Below are 22,625 nucleotides of genomic sequence, written 5' to 3'. Positions count from 1 at the left end.
CCTCATCCCTCACCTTCGTGCTCCCCTTCCTGCCTCTCCTCTCCAGTGTTGTGAAGTGTCGGGCCCGGCTGCAAAAGTGGGCGGAGACTTACCTCGTTCCAGCCGCAAGGGACGCTCCGCTCTGTGTGCGGCTAGTCTGGTCTTCTAGCCGCACACAGAGTGGAGCGTCCCTTGCGGCTGGAAGAAGGCGGAAAGTCTCCGCCCACTTTCGCCGCCGGGCCCGACATTTCAAAACGCTGGAGGGGAGAGGCAGGACGGGGAGCACGAAGGTGAGGGATGGGGGGGGGGGGGGAGATGTCCGCCCATCCCCGCTGTCCCCATAGCTCTCCTTCTCTGCTTTGCTCCCTCCACACAAGCCAGGGTGAACGGCGTTCACTCTGAAGGAAAAGTGGGTGGACGCCGTTCACCCGCGTCCACGCAGGACTCGACCCCTGATCTACATGTACTTTTTGTTCAGGCACTGTCCTAGTGCTCTGAGCAAAATTACAGTCTACTGACAAGTGATGTGACAGACAGGCTGGAGCACAGGAAAACTATTGTGTAATTTTAGTCAGAGCACATTCTGCAACATTATTAAAATGTTTTGCTTAAAGGATATTTAAATTTTCCGAAAGGAGAAGAAAGAAAACAAGGTGTTTTATATACTATTATTCTTTACTACAAATTATTATTAGGCAATGTAACATCCCCTGTGATGGCGGCTGCAGGTACGTCTCTGCAGCCGCCTTTGTTCCCTGTTCTGAGGCCTCATCCGTTCCGCCGGCGTCTAGCACGCCGGGGACGGGACTGTTTGTTGCTCATAGGGTCGCTGTCTTGCGCTGGCGCGCGCGGAGACAGGACCTTTATGCTGGGAGAAGGCGTGTCAGCTGACCTGCTGGTCGGCTGACGTCAGGAGAGACGCACGGCGCCCGGATTGGCTGCTTGGGCATGGGCGCGGCTGTGGGCTCTCCTCGCTGCTTCAAAAGCTTTCTCCGCTCACTTGCAAACTGTCTGCTGTTGCGAATATGTCAGTGTTAGCGCTCAGACCTTAGACTAGTATCCGGTGTGCTTTGACCTGGGAGGAAACCAGGGATTTCACACAAGACTAGGATTGTTGCTTTATTGTATTATTGATATTCTGTGTATGACTCTGGCTTATCTCTGACTCTGCTTTCGCTCTACGTTTCTGTACTTCTGCCCATCTGATCTAGTTGCCGAATCTCTGCCTGAATCTGTACTATTCTCTTTCCTTCTGATTTTGTACTTTACCTGCCTCTCTGTGGCTGAACCTTGCCTGCCTGACCCTTCTACTCTCCAGTGAGCCCTTGTCACTGGAGAGGTGCTCTGATAGTACCCACCAGCATCTCTGGTGAGGTCTAGTTAAACTATCTGGTTACTATTGCTGATAGCCCCCTCTGGTGTGGCCTCCTAGCTACTCAGTTACTATTTCAGCTAGTACCCTCCAGCTCCTCTGGTGGGGCCTAGCACAGACTATTTGAAGATAGTGCCCACCAGCTCCTCTGGTGAGGTTTTGTCAAACTAATCTGTCATTGTCGCTGATAGCTCTCACCAGCTCCTCTGGTGAGATCTACCCTTCTTTACTGTTGAACCAAACACTATTACCACAGTACCTCAGCCTTCTATACTTGCATTATTGGTGATACTGCAGATCACCACATAATCAGGTATAGAGTTTGCATTATTGGTGATTCTGCAGATCACACAATAATCAGACATCTGTGTTGCTACACCGATCGTTACAGGCAAATTATTATTTCCTCCATTCAGAATCAGTCCACACTAGAGAGGAAATCTTACATCCAAATATCCTCTTAGATAAGTACCATATGTAAAAGCTGACCCACGTTTAATCCTTCAGAAACCAGGAAAAAGTGATTGACTATAAACTGACCCACGCATAATCCCTTAGAAGCCAGGAGAAAGTGATTGACTCGCTTATAAGCCCCTATCCAGTATAGCCCCTCCACAGTAGCCTGATGTGCCCCCAGTACAAGTCAGCCTCTCTCCTCATAGCCAGATGTGCCCCAAAGATGATACAGCTGTGTCTCAAGGCCCCACTAGATGGCATCATAGATATGTGACACAGCGATTGCCACACAGGAAGAACCCCCGATCTTTGCACCGCTGACACATTGCTTGCACGCTCCGCTGCACAAGCCAGGGGCACAGGTAGTCCTGAGCAGCGCACTTTGCACACCAAGTTGCAGGGGATGGGGGGCACAGACACAGCAGGGAGCCAGTAACAAAACCTGCTCCACCATCTGTTCTGCTCCACTGACTCGCATATAAGCTGAGGGGGTAACTTTTCAGCACATTTTTTGGCTTATACGCGAGTGTATACAGTATACTGATGCTTATATGAATACATTTAACAGTCACTGCACATCAGAGCTAAATAATCTACAAGTCAAATATAAAAGTGTAGAGAAAACGAGAGCCCAATATAGTGTAGTATGTTAAGCATAAATGAAGTAAAGGTTATCGTGAGAAAATTATACTCACAAATGTGGGTTACCACAAAGGCAACCACTGTATAGGCAGGTGAGGAGATTAGACCTGTCCTCACTCAGGGATAAGAAGTTGCTCTCTGTAGATGCGAAAGGGGGTAGATCACCCCTCCACCAGGGGTGGACACGGTATAGCAGTAGGAGTACAGAGGCGCCAGCAGGATAAAAGCCTCAGTGGCGCTACACCTGCTATTGCTGAAATTCTGTCTTGTCCCCATGTTTATTGCCTGATGAAGCGGGCTGGGCCTGCGAAACGCATTGCACTGTTTTGGGGTACTAGTTAATAAATGTGATTGCTACTATTCAGACAGTCTTTCGTGTCTGCTTTATGGAGGTAAGTCCACCGCTTCCTCCCAGCAAATTTTAAAGTTTTTATCCGCTTTTATCCTGCTGGCGCCTCTGTTCTCCTACTGCTATACAAGTCAAATCTAGGCAGTTGCCTAGGGCCTGGAGAGAGTCTAGGGGCCTGGTGGATGCTAGCTCCCATCAAATCTTACAAAAAAAAAGCCAGATGATCATCAGCAGTGGGCAAAAACTGCTATCTTGCCTAGGGCACCATTTCATCTTAATCCTTTTCTGCTGCACATGCAAACCTGTAGGAGTGTCAAATCATACAAAATCATCAAGATGTCCTGGGAGAGCAAATAGATTTTGGGAAAGAGGGAATTAAAGCAAACCTGAAGTGAAAGGGAATACGGAGGCTGACATATTTATTTCCTTTTAAGCAATACCCGTTGCCTGGCAGTCCTGCTGATTTTTATGGCATCAGCAATGTCTAAATTTTACACTTGAAACAAGCATGTGGCTATTCCAGCAGTCAGACTTCAGTCATTAACATCTGATCTCCATACTTGTTCAGGGTCTATGGCTAAAAGTATTAGAGGCAGAGGTTCAGCAGGGCTGCCAGGCAATCTGCATTGTTTAAAAGTAAATAAATATGTCAGCCTCCATATTCCTCTCATTTCAGGTGTGCTTTAACCACTTTACCACCCGCGGTGCGGATATCTCCGTCCCTTTTTCCACCCTGTCGACACCAGGGATGAAGATATCCGCACCTCCCGCCGCTGTCCGCGCTCCCGCTCGCTCGTCCGCACGCCCCCGCGCTCATGCACGCTGCCGCCCGCTTTCCGGGAGATCATAGAACGGGAAAAACCATTCCCGTTCGTTGAGCTAAGCCCCCGCAATGATCGGCTGCTTCTATGAGAAGCAGCGCCATCATTGTAAAAAAAAAAAAGTTTCACAGCCTCATAACACTTCCTGCAAGCGTCCTTCCGACGCTTGCAGGTCGCATAAACAAAAAGTTACTGTGGCCATCTTGTGGCCAAATAGTAAAACTACACCCTAAAGCATTTTTCATATACAAATATATTAGTTTTACACTAAAAATTAACTCATTACCTCCCACACTTCCCAATTTTTTTGTAATTATATATATAAAAAAAAAAAAAATACAATAAAAAAAAATACATACATAGTTACCTTAGGGTAACTTTTTAAATATTTATGTCAGGAGGGTACAACACTGTTACTTTATAAACTATGGGCTTGTAATTAGGGATGGACGCAAAACTGAAAAAAATGCACCTTTATTTCCAAATAAAATATTGGTGCCAAACATTGTGATAGGGACATAATTTAAACAGTTTTATAACCGGGACACATGGGCAAATACATTTCATGGGTTTTAATTACAGTAGCATGCATTATTTAAAAACTATAATGGCTGAAAACTGAAAAATAATGATTTTTTTCCTCACATTTTTTCCTATTTTCCCATTAAAACACATTTAGAATAAAATAATTCTTGACATAATGTCCCACCCAAAGAAAGCCTAATTGGTGGCGAAAAAAACAAGATATAGTTCATTTCATTGTGATAAGTAATGATAAAGTTATAGACGATTGAATGGAAGGAGTGCTGAAAGGTGAAAATTGCTCTGGTGCTGAAGGGGTAAAACCCCTCAGTTGTGAAGTGGTTAAGGTACCATAACACTCCCCATATTCTGATTTGAACCAGATACAAACTTTTGTTTCACTAAATAGCAGACATTTAAAGTAAACTGGGCACCTGGGTGCTCCTAAGTTCCACCAATTTATTAACTGAACCTCCCACTTAGGGGAGGTTTGTAAATGGTGAGGGCCTTTGGGGATCAGCGAGCATTCACTTACCTATGAGGGGCTGCTCCCTCCATGCAGGCCTCCATCTTCTCTGTGCCACAGCTTGAGGTACCTGCGGTGATGTTGCACGTTCCCGGCCACCGCAATGCATGTCAGGAGATGTAATTCATTAATGTGTTTGCCTCTTGCGAGTCAAGACATGTAATCACATACCGCTGGTATACAAGATGTAGCCCCGCACATAGATGGGAGGCTATAGAGCAGCCTCCGCAAGTTAGTGAACGCTCACTTCCTCCCTAATAGTCCACACCATTTAGGAACGCATCTTAGGCGAGGTTCGTTAGATGAGTTTATAACATTTGGTGCCAATCTACTTTAGGTTTGTTGTAGAACTTATTATCTGCAAACACAGAGTATTCCAGCATTATTAAATCAGAGCTATAGTATTGTTTGGAGCTTCACTCCCATTCAGATGGCTATATGCTATTTCTTTTCATATACAGTGGGATGCGAAAGTTTGGGCAACTTTGTTAATCGTCATGATTTTCCTGTATAAATCATTGGTTGCTATGATAAAAAATGTCAGCTAAATATATCATATAGGAGACACACACAGTGATATTTGAGAAGTGAAATGAAGTTTATTGGATTTACAGAAAGTGCGCAATAATTGTTTAAACAAAATTAAGCAGGTGCATAAATTTGGGCACCACAAAAAAGAAATGAAATGAATATTTAGTAGATCCTCCTTTTGCAGAAATTACAGCCTCTAAATGCTTCCTGTAGGTTCCAATGAGAGCATGGATTCTGATTGAAGGTATTTTGGAGCATTCCTCTTTACAAGACATCTCTAGTTCATTCAGGTTTGATGGCTTCCGAGCATAGACAGCTCTCTTTAACTCACACCACATATTTTCAAGTAAATTCAGGTCTGGGGACTGAGGTGACCATTCCAGAATGTTGTACTTGTTCCTCTGCATGAATGCCTTAGTGGATTTTGAGCAGTGTTTAGGGTTGTTGTATTGTTGAAAGATCCAGCCCCGGTGCAGCTTCAGCTCTGTCACTGATTCCTGGACATTGGTCTCCAGAATCTACTGATACTGAGTGGAATCCATGCGTCTCTCAACTTTGACAAGATTCCTAGTCCCTGCACTGGCCACACAGCCCCACAGCTCCACAGTATGATGGAACCACCACCATATTTTACTGTAGGTAGCAGGTGTTTTTCTTGGAATGCTGTGTTTTTCCCCACATGAATAACGCCCCTTGTTATGCCTAAATAACTCAATTTTAGTTTCATCAGTCCACAGCACCTTATTCCAAAATGAACCTGGCTTGTACAAATGTGCTTTAGCATACCTCAACCGGCTCTGTTTTGTGCTGTGGTTGGAGAAAAGGCTTCCTCTGCATCACTCCCGCATACAGCATCTCCTTGTGTAAAGTGCACCGAATGGTTAAACGATGCACAGTGACTCCATCTGCAGAAAGATGATGTTGTAGGTCTTTGGTGCTGGTCTGTGGGTTGACTCTTACTGTTCTCACCATTTGTCACTTCTGCTTATTTTTTTCTTGGTCTGCCACATCAAGCCTTAACTTTAACTTAGCTCATGGTCTTCCATTTCCTCAATATGTTCCTAACTGTGGAAACTGACAGCTGAAATCTCTGAGACAGCTTTCTGTATCCTTCCCCTAAACCATGATGGTGAACCATCTTTTTCTTCAGGTCATGAGAGGAGGGAAACTTACAATTGACCCCCTTAAATACTCTTTCTCATAATTGGATTCACCTGTGTATGCACGTCAGGGGTCACTGAGCTTACCAAGCCAATTTGAGTTCCAATAATTTTTTCTAAAGGTTTTGGAATCAATAAAATGACACCAGTGCCTAAATGTATGCACCTGCCTAATTTTATTTAAACAATTATTGCGCACTTTAAATCAAATAAACTTCATTTCACTTCTAAAATGTGTGTGTGTCTACTATATGATATATTTAACTGACATTTTTTATCGTAACAACCAACGATTTATACAGGAAAATCATGACGATTAACAAGGTTGCCCAAACTTTCGCATCCCACTGTACATAGCTCCCAACTGTCCCTTCTTTTGATGAGACAGTCCCTCTTTGGGAACTAAATCCCCTCGTCCCTTTTTCTCCCTCATTTGTTCTTCTTTCAGGACTGATGTACAGATCTGTGTTAATATATGTATTTTATCTACAAAAAAAAGTGTTTAATTGACTAAAATGTATTCCCATCCTTTAAATTGATCTATTTCTTATTTTCAAATGTCAATATGAAGGAAAATGAACCAGGATAGAAAGGACCAGTGTGGGTTGAATCATAAAACAACATATTTTTCTCATGAAGGCTGCTTTCACAGTGAGACGTTACAGGCGCACGTTAGAGCAGCCTGTAACGCAGCCCAACTCACAGCAATGATTAATCAATGGGCTGTTCACAGTGCCCACATCGCGTTACATTGTAACGCAGCATGTAAGTTGAAAGTGCTGCATGCTGTGCATTATGCGTGGCTAAGCCGTGTTAGACTGTGAGCACATGCTCAGTAGTGTTGGAGGAGGAGGTCTTCCCTCCTCCTCCTCGCCCAGGCACATGGCTAATTAATATTCACTGCACGGTGTGACGTGCAGTGTTTACTTCCTGGAGCGCCGCTCTGTGCGGTGATTTGCTGGTGGGACCACGTGATGCCGCATGCATCCAAGAGTACGCATCACGGCATCACGGACGCCAGAGTGAGCTGCACAACGCGGCTCACTCTGACGTCCACATCGAAGAGCACAAGGCGTTGCGTTAGGGGCACGTTATGCGACCATAACGTCCCCTAAAATGCAACGTCTTGGTGTGAAAGTAGCCTTAATCTATACAGTATGTGTGCTGGGGGTGTGATTAGGGGTGTGGCAGGGGCGTGGTTTAAGTATCCCTTTTTCTTATCTCAAAAAGTTGGGAGGTATGCATATATAGTAGATGTAAATCTGAGCTTCTGAACTCTGGTTTCTAATAAATTGCTTCTGGTTGTAAATACTGTAAATAAAGAAACACACTTCAGCAAACATTTATTAACTTCCTAGAAAAAGACATTGCAGCTTTTCCTGAATGTCTTGTTTTATGACATGCAGTATGCCGTCTGTCCAGAACAGAACAATAGCTTGCATGGTAGGGGACAGTGAAAGTCACAATTTCAGGAGGCACACCTCCACATATTGTATAGTAGAAGTATATGTGCAACTTGCATATGTTTCTCCCACATCCTGCACATTCATGGAGAACCCTGCTTATAATATGGAGCAGCACTGTCAGTCGTAGCCACCAGAGCTTCATTACTTCAAAATGCCTCATCTAACGCTGTAAATAATATCTATAAAAAATAGCTTACACTGTACAAATGTAATTAATGGGAGTACATCCATGCAAGGCTAATTAAAATGTTTCTATGCTTTTAAAGAGTACAGTACAAACACTTTCCTCAGTTAATGTACATCTGTTGTCCCACCATCACCAACACAGTTTTTAAATAGCCCATATTTGCAGCAATCATTTTTTACAGATGTTAAAATTCTGGTCACACAAGACCTGGGTGCTATTTCTAAAGTTTTCAAAACAAAAACAAAAACCATTGTACCCCTCCAAATGTAATGGCATTCATCCATCCACGTGTCTGTTAATTCTTCAGCATCATAGCCTCTATCTCTCATACGCTACTCAGGTCTATTCATTTTATATGGGAAGCCTTTGAATTTGTTACCATGCATCTCATGTTTTATCTCCACTTTTTACTTCTCCAGTAACACTTGATGAGACACATGGAGGTCTAACCACCTCCTTTTTCTTTATACTAAACCCCCCCCCCCCTATTAATCCTATGATCTCAGGCTCTGAATATCTGCTTTATATCTTACCCACATTTTCTCTCCATACCTTTATTCCAGGTCCTAATTTATATGCTGTCTGTCCATACTGTAGAGCCTGTAGCCGAAAGAAAAGTTTACCTACTTCTTGCAGGACCAAAAACCTTCCCTTCATACACCAATGTATCATCCACTTATTTAACTCCCTAAGCTTCTTGTGCCTCTCCTGTGTAGCACGTGCCACTAGACTTATTTCTGAGAACACCACCTTGGAGGTCCTTGATTTAAAGAGATCCCGAGGTGGGCTCATAAGATTTAAAACAAAGTAGGCTACTTGATCCAGGAGGCTGAGCGATCCGCAGCCTCAGAAACTTCTGCTTCCCGCCCCTACTGTGGGCCACAATGGCCCACTTTCACTTTTGTGGCCTCTGGGTCTTGACGCTGGAAAGAGACATTCATTCTGTCACCAGCGCGCAAGGAGGTAGGGGAGCAGTGCGGGTGCAGCCAGGGAGAGAGAGCTGCCCTGGGCAGCTCTGTAGACCCTGTAGGAACGCCTCTGGCAGGCATTTTGAACAGGGAATCCCTCTCCCCTGTGTTTACCTCCACGATGGCGACAAATAATGTTGCCAATCTTGGGAGCTATAGCGTGGCAGTGAGGGGGGGGGGGGGGTGCAGAGAGCGGTGGTGGGGGACACTGAGGCATGTCATGAGGCAGAGAACATGCCTCTGTGTCGCATTTGTCCCCCCAAGAACCACCTCGCGTTCTCTTTAAAGAGGAAATGTAGCCCAGGATTGAACTTCATCCCAGTTAGTAGCTGATACCGCCTCTCCCATAAGAAAGCTTTACCTTATCTTGAATAGATCATTAGGGGGTTCTGTGTGGCTGATATTTGGTGAAACCACTGCCACAGTGTGATGTCATGACCAATCTTGTTCCATTGTGGGAAATAACGGCTTTTTCCAACTTCCAAGCAACCAATATCTCCCTCTGTGCATAGAACTCTCAGTAAATGTGAGAAAACGCGGAAAAGCCGCCGCGTGTGCTGAAAGCAAGGCGGCTGTTTCCGCGTCCAAGGTGGCTGTTTGTATGCAGCAGCGTGCCTTTGGAGTGGCTGGGTCTGTTAGTCCACATAGATGGATGAAGAGCTACGAGCGCGCGGGCCAGAAGTCAGGACCTTTATCCAAGCAGGGGAAGTGTCAGCTGATCAGGACGATCAGCTGATTCCTGCTGGACTTATGATTGGCTGAGTGGCTCGGGCGGGGCAGCAGAGTTCAGCTACTATATATTCTGCTTGCTTGTCAGTTGCTGGTTGTCTGCCATTGCAAACACTTTGTGGAAGCATTCAGACCATAGTCAGATCCTTACAGTGTGTTTGAACCAGGTGGACCTGGGAATTCACACTGAGTCAGATTACCTTGTACTGTTATTATTTGTTAGACCAGTTCCAGGGTGTTGAGATCAAGGCCCTCACACCCCAGACTAGGAATATTGTGTATCTTCTGTGTATTCTCTAGCATAGTTCCAGGGTGTTGAGATCAAGGCCCTCACACCCAAGACTAGGGAACTGTATTATCATTTATGTTATATTCCAGACTAGTTCCAGGGTGTTGATGATAACGGAACTCACACCCAAGACTAGGGAATTGTATTATCATTTGTGTTATGCTTCAGACTAGTTCCCGGGTGTAGAGGCCACAGACCTCACACCAAGACTAGGCATTGTTTGATATCTATATATATATATATATATAAAGTCAGCGCAGGTCTATAGTAATACAGCTTTCATCATTTTTTGGTATACAGGATCTTCGAACAAAAGGGTAAAGAAGCAAGGCTTACCAGATTCCAACAACCCACATTATAAGGTTGTAAACGAGTTTGATAGGTGGTCCGTAGAACTTTTAAATGGTGTCGTTTCACCAGCGATGTTGCACACTACAGATTCCTCCGGAATATAGTAGATATCCTGAGATCGCAGAGACTCACCAAAGGGGAGTCCAGTAGGATAGTGACATGAAAGAGATATACGGCACATCTAAGTGTAAACCGTCTTTATTACATAACAAGTAAAACAATTAAAAACAAGGATAAAGGAAAACTCACATACGGGGCCGAGTTCCAGTGACTACTTCTGGTACAGGAAGTGCCTGCTTTTCATCTAGAAAGAAGTTTTTACATAGGAAAGATATGCCCTAGGGCAGAGTAATCAATCTAGCTTTTAATTTAGCCTTAACTAGCCTACTACGAATTGAATATGCAGGTAATATTGCATTCACCTCTTTTTATCCACACTATCTGAGAGATCTTTTGCTACTGTCTCTCTGACACAATGCAATTTGTCACAATGTTTTATTTCATGTTTGATGCTTTCTGCCTTTGACTAGTGTAGTCTGAATAAGGTGGAGCCTAACCACTCCCACTTTTTAATTCAAAAATGTTATAAAGTTGGTGCTGGCCGCCTGGTCGCCTTTCTCCCCTGATGACGCAAGATTGCGAAACCGGTCGGGAAGGCGACAGGCGGCACCATTTTATTTGAGGTCTTCTATTGACCATTTTATGCGCGCTACTTTTTCGGGGTTCCCAGTGCACGGGCCCCGTATGTGAGTTTTCCTTTATCCTTGTTTTTAATTGTTTTACTTGTTATGTAATAAAGACGGTTTACACTTAGATGTGCCGTATATCTTTTTCATGTCACTATCCTACTGGACTCCCCTTTGGTGAGTCTCTGCGATCTCAGGATATCTACTATATTCCGGAGGAATCTGTAGTGTGCAACATCGCTGGTGAAACGACACCATTTGAAAGTTCTGCGGACCATCTATCAAACTCGTTTACAACCTTATAATGTGGGTTGTTGGAATCTGGTAAGCCTTGCTTCTTTACCCTTTTGTTCGAAGATCCTGTATACCAAAAAATGATGAAAGCTGTATTACTATAGACCTGCGCTGACTTTATATATTCATTGCTTGTGTGGACTTTTGGACATTGTCCTTCTCGGCTGCGGTCGCCTTCTGCCTTGGCGCTGACACTTGTTTTTTATTTATTGTTTGATATCTGTTTCTACCTTGGAAACTATCTCTCTCCCTTAAAGAGACTCCGTAACAAAAATTGCATCCTATTTTTTATCATCCTACAAGTTCCAAAAGCTATTCTAATGTGTTTTGGCTTACTGCAGCACGTTCTACTATCACCATCTCTGTAATAAATCAACTTATCTCTCTCTTGTCAGACTTGTCAGCCTGTGTCTGGAAGGCTGCCAAGTTCTTCAGTGTTGTGGTTCTGTGATGCATCTCTCCCCTCCAGGCCCCTCTCTGCACACTGCCTGTGTGTTATTTAGATAATGGCAGGTTCTCTCTGCTCTATTATCTTTTACAAGCTGGATAAATCCTCCTCTGAGCTGGCTGGGCTTTCACATACTGAGGAATTACATACAGGAAGAGCTGTCTGCACTCTGCAGGAAGAAAAAGCCTGACACTTCAGTGGAAGATAGCTGCAGGGGGAAAGAAACACACAAATGATCTCTTGAGATTAAAAAGGAAGGCTGTATACAGCCTGCTTGTGTATGGATGTATTTTCTATGTGTGGACATACTGTACATCAACCTACTTCCTGTTTTGGTGGCCATTTTGTTTGTTTATAAGCAAACTTTTTAAAACTGTTTTTAACCACTTTTAATGCGGCGAGGAGCGGCGAAATTGTGACAGAGGGTAATAGGAGATGTCCCCTAACGCACTGGTATGTTTACTTTTGTGCGATTTTAACAATACAGATTCTCTTTAAGAGATAGTGTCCTGACCTGCTAGTGACATCCACCCTTCAGGTGTCGCTTCTGTGTAGGTTCCTCCTACCTTCAGCCTGACTCCACCCCTTGGAGATTCTCAGGCTGTTGGAAGGTTCCTGTGTCAGCATAGGCAGTATTCCAGGCTGCTGCTTATTACCTGCTCAGCAGATGCATTCCTCAAAGTATTACTGTTGCACCAAACACTCATATTTCTCAGGTGTCCAGAGGTTAGTAATATATCTGATTATCGGTGATACTGCAGATCATCAATAATCGGGTATATATCTGCATTCTTGGTGTTACTGCAGATCACCAATAATCAGATTCTCTCTGCGTGCTGACACCAATCGTTACAGTAAACAAACATTCCGTACAGATCACTTGGCAGAACGAGAGATGTCACCACCAGGGAAACATTTCATAATGTAAATAAGGGAGAGGAAAGATTTTACTGACTAAATAATCTATAAATGAATATTGTAAAAAATAAGCAATTTTATTTATTATGTTATTCTCACTAAAGTTCCTCTTTAAGTTACACTCTATTTCAAACCCACCGATTGTGGTCCACTCAAACAGGTTGTAAACTGGTTTGAGTGGCCTGCCACCATTTTTCTTATGTAGCAGCTTTGTATATGCTGAGAGAGACATGGGAAATGACACCGATGCCTTCTAACAGTGACAGAGTTGTTATGCTTGCAGAGTAACTGATCCAAACAGAGAATCCAGGTCAGTTCAGTGACCCATACCCTGCTGAAGTCAATATATCATGACAGGTGGGAAAGAAAGCTGCTTGTAAGAAAAGAGTGTCAAGTTAAAATGCAAGTATTTTTCTGTTATTCTAAATCAGTGCTGTCCAACTTAATCGGCATGGAGGGCCAACTTTTTTTCAGACTGCATGGTGGAGGGCCGACTTCAACAAATATGGTTCCTGCAGTATCAATAGTGAGATAAAATACACATAATCTAACAGTGTCCCCCCTCCAAAAAATACACATAGTCTGGCATAGTTTTTCCACAAAATACACATGATCTGGCGGCAATTTCCACAAAATCCACATAATCTGGAAGCAATGTCCACAAAATCTGGCACCACCCAACCCCCCCCCCCCCCTTTCCACGTGATCTGGCATCATTCAAATCCCCAGCAAAAACACCAGGCAGCGTTCCCCTTTAATAAGGAGATTATTGCTGTGCCCCCATTATCTCTAGTGTCAGTCAAGCACCTGAAAACAGAAAATACTGAACTCACCTGGGACTCCTCCAGCGCCGATCTCCACTCCTCAGGATAGCAGCTCTGGCTGCAAATCACCCGCCTTACACTGAGCCGGCCCGTAATAAGTTCCAGGTAATGGGGGTGGAGTGTGTATCACTTCCCATCATCTCTTCACTCATTCTAGTCTGCCCAGCGTGGGCTTAGATTGTTCCGCTGTCGATCTGCCTACCGGGACCTTGGAGGGGAAAAGACGCGCAGGTGCGGAGCCAACAGCTGGTGGGCCGCAACAGAAAGCTGGCAGGGCGATGCGGGCCGTCAGTTGGACAACACTTTTTTAAATTATTGTAATTAAATTGTGCTGATAATTGTTCTGTTTTTTATTTAATGTTAATGCTATTGGATTTTTATAATGTATATTTGATTTTGCAAATCCAAGTACAGGCATTACCCAACTTACAAACAGGTTCAGTAATGGTAAATTGTTTGTAAGGCAGATTTCTTTGTAAACCATGTCATGTATTATATATACAGTGGTACATGTGAATAAGGAGCCGTTCACACTTGTCATGCTGCCACGGATCCATGGGATCTATGGCAGTAAGTGAATCACACTTATGTGCAGTCTGCGATAATCCCGGGTCAATCGGATGCGCTCCCTCATACAGCCTATGAGGGAGCGCATCTGCCCCAGGCTATAGCTACATCACTGCGGACCATCAGAGCAGACAGAATACAGTCCATTCCCGCTGGCCACACGTGATGAGGAAGACAAGTGGGAGCCTCTGGATAATCCAGAGGATTACCTGACCCCCCATCCACCTGTGAGGAATTATAAACTGTTCTCAATCACCTTTTTTTCGGCACCAGCAACTCATCAGCAAGAGTTGCACACACGACTCATCACAGCAAGCAGGAGATAGACTTTCTCAGGCTTCTTCAATATTCACGTTATTTATTCAGGAAACAGAAATACAGATAGATACAGTTCATCATATCCTAGCCACGCCAATCTTCATGTTGCGTTACAAGCTTCTTGATTACCTTCCTAGTGACTGTAATCAGGTCTTCTTAGATCTATTCTAAGTTACATCTAGACTACCTATGTACAGCATACATTATATCAGATGACATATAGAATAAAGATACTTAGAGGTCCTAGTCAGCATCTAGGTAGCATGAAGTAGGAAGCAGAGCAGGAATCAGAGAGCCGTCTTTCAGCTCGTCCGCTTCTTTAATACCGACTAGGAAAGAGTTAAATGTGACCTCATCTTCGCCCTCCCACAGACCAGACTATTGGTTGAGCCCCCTCGTGGTGTCATAATACACACCTACTCGATTAATATTTAATGAGGCTCTTGACATACTTACAGGAATTTGGTATTTTGAAAACATGGCCTATGTTTACTGTTCTTGTGGTGTACATGTTGAGGTCAGTGTAGGTCTGTGGCCTTCTTTCAGGAACATGTTCTCCAATGTTCTCAGTATCTGCTTGTTTATTCAAGCAAACACTGAGATGCATCTGCCTGCATCACAAGAAACTCTATTTATTTTAAAGGTATACACTGCGGACAAGCCTTTTACCTAAACTCAGGCCAAGTAACTGAGGCCTACTTAAATTCTAACAAAGAGGTGTCAGTGGGCAAGTACAAGAGACTGTAATGTGCTGAGGAAGGAAGAAAGAAGTAGGAGGGAATGTGTCACAGGGCAGGTGAGATATTACACTCCACTGTGCTTTCTCTGCATTGTTGGGGGAGGTAAAGGCTACCTTATAGCACTAGCTGAGAGGGTCGGGAGACAAAGGCTACATAATGCCATTTTCTGGGATGGGGTGGAAGGGCCGGGTATCACATAGGACCCCCATGTTTCTTGTTATTGCAGTGCCCCATTTCATCTAAAACCATCCCTGGGGGTCGCAGCTACATATCTGGAGGAGCTAACAGCAGAGTCCTTACTGAACTCACCATATCACCCATATTAGACAAATGGTAATCTATTCAATTAAGATTATTTCTACCATGCAAGGAGCTCAATAAGTTAGGATAATGCATATAGAGCATACATGTCAAACTCCGGCCCATGGGCCAAATCTGGCCCTCGGAGCCATCAGATTTGGCCCTCAGGTGGTTTCCCCACTTTGCATCATGTTTGTCCCACCTAGGACCACCAGAGAAGCCCAAGATCCGAAGGAAAGCCATATAGGGAGGGGGAATACACTAGGTACCAGGTATGTACAAGGGAACTGTATGGGGGGGGGGGGGGAAGCACTAGACACCAGGGGACTGTAAAGGGGAGGGAGGAAGTACCACTAAACATCAGGCAATTGTATAGGGGAGTGAGAGAGAGCCACTAATCACCCGGGAATTGTATAGATAAGGGAGGAGAGCCATTAGACACCAGGGAACCATATAGGGGAAGGAGGCGGGCCCTAGACACCAGGGAACTATATAAGGTAGCAAGGTGGCCACTAGACATTGAGGTTGGCTCGCAACTTGGTTCTAGAGCTCAATTTCGGCCAACTTTGTATTAGAGTTTGACACCAATGATATAGAGCAAATAATTAAAAGGACCTTGGCTCAATTCACACAAATCCAACGGCTTCACATTACATCTTAATAAGGCAGAGATTATTGGTTCCATATACCCAAAGGACAATATACAACCTTCATGCAGATAGATTTCCAGCAGTGGCTGGATAGTGTAATGGTTAAGGGCTCTGCCTCTGACACAGGAGACCTGGGTTCAAATCTCAGCTCTGCCTGTTCAGTAAGCCAGCACCTATTTCAGTAAGGAGTTTCTTGGGCAAGTCTCCTTAACACTGCTACTGCCTACTGAGTGCGCTCTAGTGGCTGCCTCGCAAGCGCTTTGAGTCCGACAGGAGAAAGGCGCTATACAAATACTGCCATTATTATTATTATTATTATTTAGTCCGGTTTCACATTAGCAGCCAGCGTTTTAGTTGCAGTGCGATCAGATGATCGCATCGCACCGCAACTCTAAAAACAGGCTTTCAAGATACTGGCGGTAATGCGTGGTTATGTAACTTTTGGCTCCTAGCCAAACTATAAGTGATGCTCTCTGTCTAGCACTCACTTCCTGTGGCCAAATACAAATTTAAGTGTATAGAAAAATACGCTTCCGCGCATGCACACCGCAACGCAAACGCAAAACAGTTTAAAATATCTGCAACGGCATTGACTTACATGTCGTTCGGTCAAGGGACGTGGCCGCAGATGTTGACCTATTCGCTATTTAATGTTAAAGCCTTATTGTTATTTAGCGTTAAAGCCTTATTGTTATTTAGCGTTAAAGCCTTATTGTTATTTAGCGTTAACACAAAGACCCTCTCTGTACCTATCCCTAACCCCTAAACCCCCCCTGGTGGTGCCTAACCCTAAGACCCCCTGGGGGTGCCTAACCCTAACCACCCCCCTGGTGGTGCCTAACCCTAACCACCCTCCTGGTGGTGCCTAACCCTAACCACCCCCCTGGTGGTGCCTAACCGTAAGACCCCCCCCCCTGGTGGTGCCTAATCTTAACCACCTTCCTGGTGGTGCCTAACCCTAACCACCCCCCTGGTGGTGCCTAACCCTAAGACCCCCCTGATGGTGCCTAACCCTAAGACCCCCCTGGTGGTGCCTAACCACTCCCCTGGTGGTGCCTAACTCTAACCACCCCCCTGTTGGTGCCTAACCCTAAGACCCCCCTGGTGGTGACAAACCCTAACCACCCCCCTGGTGGTGCCTACCCCTAACCACCCCCCTGGTGGTGCCTAACCCTAAGACCCCCCCTGGTGGCGCCTAACCCTAAGACCCCCCTGATGGAGCCTAACCCTAAGACCCCCCTGATGGAGCCTAACCCTAAGACTCCCCCAGTGGTGCCTAATCCTAACCTTGACAGTGTTACATTAAATCCATTCACCGCTTTGCAGTTAAATAACGTCTGCAGTTTGGCTTATGTAGGGTGCTATTGATAAATAACGTTACTGTGGGCAATAAAGTGTGCTGTTTGGCAAATGAACAGCACTATTGATAAATAACGTTAGTGTGTGCCATTATTGATAAATAACATTAGTGTGTACCGTTTTTCTTTTTTTTTTTCCCTGTGCGCCATTATTATGCAGTACTAACGATAAATAGCGATAAGCGTATCTTTTTAATGCGGCGCCATTTATATGCATAGGCGCTGTGCGCCATTATTCATTGATCCAACTGGGGCAACTAAACTGCTTATACTGGGGCAGCTAAACTCCCTATACTGGGGCAACTAAACCCCCTATACTGGGGCAACTAAACTCCCTATACTGGGGCAGCTATAATCCCTATACTCGGGCAGCTATACTGCCTATACTGGGGCAGCTACACTGCCTATACTGGGGCAGCTATACTCCATATACTGGGGCAGCTATACTCCCTATATTGGGGCAACTAAACTCCCTATACTGGGGCAACTCTACTAGCTACCCATACTTTACCTGGCTACCTATAACCCTCCCCCTTCCCCCCCCCCCCAAAAAAAGTTTGGTCTAGATAGCGGTCCCCGGGCCGAAAAAGGCTGGGACCCCTGCGGTATATCATCCACTATAATGCACGGGACACTTGTCTTTCAGTTTTCTGTGTGTGTTTTCTTCACCATTAATAAAGATAAATCTTGGGGTACAATCCTTTATATTGTGAAGGATCAAAACACAGTCCTTTTTTAGGGCAATCCACCTTGCCCCTCAACACATTTGTAGCTTTAGAAAAGGACTATATTGGTTAATGCAATCTCAAAAAGGCAAAAAAAAGTCTCTGAAAAAAACTTTATTGACACATGTAGAAAAAGATCAAAATATACGGCTCTTCAATATCACAGTGGTAGATCAATAAAAACACATTGGATTGACTTATGCCAATAATTGGTTGTAGCTTAGCGGGTATGAAACTTCAAGGCTTTTTTTGCCTTTTTGAGATTGCATTAACCAATATAGTCCTTTTCTAAAGCTACAAATGTGTTTTCTTCACACCAGGGGCTTGATTCACAAAAGCGTAATAACTAATATCACGGCCGTGCTATGCAGTTATCACGCGACTTGCCGCTCACAAGCCTAAAGGATTACGTGTGCGTGTTAAACAAAGGTTTGCATGCGCTGACGCATGCTTTCACGCGCAAATATGTTTACACGTGAACGTAATCCTTTATGCGTGCAAACCTTCGCACGCAGCAGATCGCGGGATAACTGCATAGCATGACCGTGATATCAGTTATCACGCTTTTGTGAATCAAGACCCATGTGTGTTTATATGCAAAAAAACCCACACGTTATTTCACAGCAGCTAATGTAATAAAAAAAGATGCACAGAATGTGCAGAATTATGCAGCAGGACGTCAGTTTCTTCCCTGCGCATGAGTAAAAAAGGAAAAAAAGGGTGCATGCGGCAAATGGACTAATTGGGTGTCGCAATTGGCGCCAATGTGAAACATATCAGTATTTGCGCACCGGAGAGGAAATATGGCCCCCAGGTAAATAGCAGGTGATGGTACAGCACCCGGTATATATCGGGCACTGCAGGCTCCCAAATGCTGAAATTTTTAGGCGTCTATGGTGGCGCCTGATTAGCTTTTTTTTTGCCGCAAATTGTGTGTGTGTGTGTGTGTGTGTGGTTTTTTTTTAGGCATTAGCTAGGTAGAGGTAGTTTGAGTGGTTGTGAGGGTTAAGGGTTAGGCAGTTAGTGTGCGCGGGGGAAGAGTTTAGGTTTAGGCATTTGGTAGGTAGTTTGTACAGGTGGGTGGATTAGGGGTTAGGCATTAGGTAGATAGTGTGTTCGGTTGTGGGGGGGGGGGGGGGAGTTTAAGTTTAGGCATTAGGCAGGTAGTGTATGCCAAGGGGGTTAAGTGTGTGCTGGGGGGGCTCATTAGGTACGCAGTTTGTGCCGGGGGGTTAAGGGTTAGGCATTACATAGGTAGTGTGTGTGTGTGTGGGGGGGATTAAGGTTTAGGCATTAGGCACGTAATATGTGTGAGGGGTGTGTTGGTGGGTTAAAGAGGAGCTGTCAGCTATACTATCTCAGGGGAAGAAAAACTAAAGATATAAGTAGATAAATACTTGCTCTACTTACATAACATATGTATTGCACTGTGCCCTTTATGATTCCTGTGAATTTTATAAAGGAAAAGTAGAGAATCCTATTCTAGACAGTTTCCATATTTACTCTGGCTATTTTGAAGCCAGTCGTGATGTAATATCCGCCCTTAGTCTCCTCTGCCTGATTTGCCCGCCCTTCACTATAGAAAGTGCATTGTTTCAGCCTGAGAAATTTTGGCCAATCAGAGAGGAACAGAGGTGTGGGAGGGGAAAACAGGAGGAAAAGAGGCTTCAGCCAATCAGGCTGCATTAGTTAAGTCTGAGGGGAAGTAGAGTAGCAAAAAAAAGACAACCCAGCATGCCCTGCAACTTTTCTTTTGTGTACCATATTTTCTGTGTACCAAATAAAAGTCATGTAAACTGGGGAATGACAATTTATCAACAAGAAAAGTAATAGTGATTCTAACTTTTGAATTGCCTGATTAGCATCCTTATTACTTGTTTACCAGATAAAAATAAAGAACTCTATCCATAAGAGGTAAGCGCTCACAGCTGATTAAAATGTGAAAAGTCAGTGGAACCCTCCTGTTCGCCTCCTCTTACTCAATTAGCAATATGTATCAAGAGGTTGCCGCTCAGGATATGTAGAGCCCTCGCATTACATCCCCTTCATTGGGTCATATTCAATTGTTATCTTAGCAAACTACTCAATATGCAGATCAATAGTGTAGCAACATACAATTTGGATATACAATTTAAAAATCCTCTGCACTCTTTGCATCAATACATGTTAAAAGTCCATGTGCCTGAACCCTAAAATTTTAACACAGTCCTGCTGGAGTTGTTCCTCTTCCATATGCTTGATAACAGAAATACTAGATCTCCTAGCTGGTTGGCCAATAGAGCAGACCTCCACCAACACCCTTTGTGATCCACTCACCGCTGTTCTAGACCAACCAATGGTCTATATAAGCCTTGGGACCGTTCCCGGGTCGTCCCCCACCTCTCCAGCAAGATAGTTGTACTGTTAACACCAGACCACTTCTTCATAAATGGGACCAGCCTTCTTATTCACACCTCATATAAAAAACTTCACATAGTGTGGTACTGCTAAAAAGTATTTATTAATAACACGCAATTGCACTCACATGTATCTTCATAAAATCAGCGCATAGAGTAATTTCTGAACGGGCTCTCCCCCGTATAGGTGGCCAGGCTGGCAGGCTCGTCTAAGCGTGTTCCCCCGCTCCTCCACCGCGCGCACGGAGATCAGAGACGCCACACGTGTCCTCTCAGCCGCCGCTCACCCAGGCGTGCACAGATTCGCTTCCGCATCAGACTCCGCCCTATCGATTTCGTCACTCAGTGACTCATCAGGGGCATGGAGCCTGATGCGTATGGCGGATGTTTTTATGATTGACGCGCCCTTCGCGCATGCTCCTTACCCTTTCTACAGCCTGTAAGTCTGCCGCCATCTAGGGCACAACTTTAAAAGTACATCTACCCTCATCCTGAAATTCACTCCTGTGCTTTCAAATGCTTTAAACATTAAAATTATCAAACCTAACGATTAGTAATAACTAATAAGTGCCTAATAAAACCTAGCAATAAAATACTGCGTGCATGCGGAAATACATTTGTTTGACCCTGGTTTGTAGCACAACTATACATTAAAGGGACCCTCTCTGTTACATATTAACCTTAATATGTGTGCCATGCAGTCCCGCTCATCGTACCCCCATATACGCATTACCTTGAGCCATTATGAGTTTCTTCCCCCTCCCCCCTACCTTATTCCTTAATTGTTACACCCCACGTCTAACTTTATGTACATAGAGCGGGACTATATGCCTCCACATTCACACAATGGTTACGCGATTAAAAAAGGCCATCATCCCAACCAATACACAGTCTGTGACAATCCAGCCCCGCGATCCCGTCGAGATCTGCTCCCGTTAGCGTACGCAGGAAGTACGGGCGCAGATGGACAACGAGACCGGTTGCTGGATCGTCAGAGGTAAGAAAGAAAAGGGCGACAGAGCGTGCCAATCCCGTCTAATCTGCTCCCGTTAGCATACGCAGGAAGTACGGTGAACAGATTGACAATAAAGGTTGGTCGCGCAGCTGCCGACAATATGTAATGGGACAAACATCCACCAATCCCGTATTACTAGGCCACTGTTGCCATGCAGGTCTCATGCGCTAGAGACTGCTGGAGGCAAATTCACTGTGTGCGTAGTAAACGGTTAAGATTGGTTGGAGGTGCCCATACATGTACAATTTTGATTGTATATACAATCGGTACGCAAAAAATATCGATTTCGCGCTGGAAATCGGGTAAATACACTGCCACCACTGTCTGATTGGATGAATGGAGCAGACAGTCTCCAACTAGGGCGAAGGGACCCCAACGCTATCATAATACGGTAGCCAGCCCAATCACGTTCAACACGCTCAAGTCACCGTTCGGGGAATAGTCACTTCCGACGGCTTAAAGACTGTGAGCAATGTGACGTTAAAGAAAGGTTACTGGGTCCCTATATGATGCAATCTCGAATTGTATTTATAATCGAGAAACGAAGTTATCGATTTCGCACAGGAAATCTGGTACTAGCTAATCCTAGAAGGAAGAAACGGTTATTTACCACCTAGCTAGCAAATCAACAATTTATAAGCAAATCATAAACAATGCGGTAGTATGACTGACTCTTCAGAGGGCAGATTCGTTATAGCAGCAATCAGATGACCAGAAAAGGCACAAGACTGAACGATAAAATCGTTAGTTTATTTCTAAACTACATACACACAGCTTATTTTAGAACAGATTGATTGACAGAGAGAAGAGAGGAAAAGAGAACAGAATGTCTTAATATACAGTTCAAATACCGTTATTGGTAGTCCATGCGGCAATCGCAAGTCTTTGGTGAAAGTCCCAAAATGGCGGTTGCCATGCGGCCAACAGGCCTTTGTTAGGAAGTTCCAAGAGGGAGGGTTTGCCCGTGTCCTTCCGGGCTGCCAGGATGTTACTAGGCATCAGATTGAAGGTAAAGGACGCAGAGCTTTCTGGGCTCTG

Source organism: Hyperolius riggenbachi, chromosome 4 (genome assembly GCF_040937935.1).
Source record: "Hyperolius riggenbachi isolate aHypRig1 chromosome 4, aHypRig1.pri, whole genome shotgun sequence".
Lineage (NCBI taxonomy): Eukaryota > Metazoa > Chordata > Amphibia > Anura > Hyperoliidae > Hyperolius > Hyperolius riggenbachi.
The sequence above is the reverse complement of the archived record's forward strand: the minus strand, read 5'-3'. Positions refer to the sequence as shown.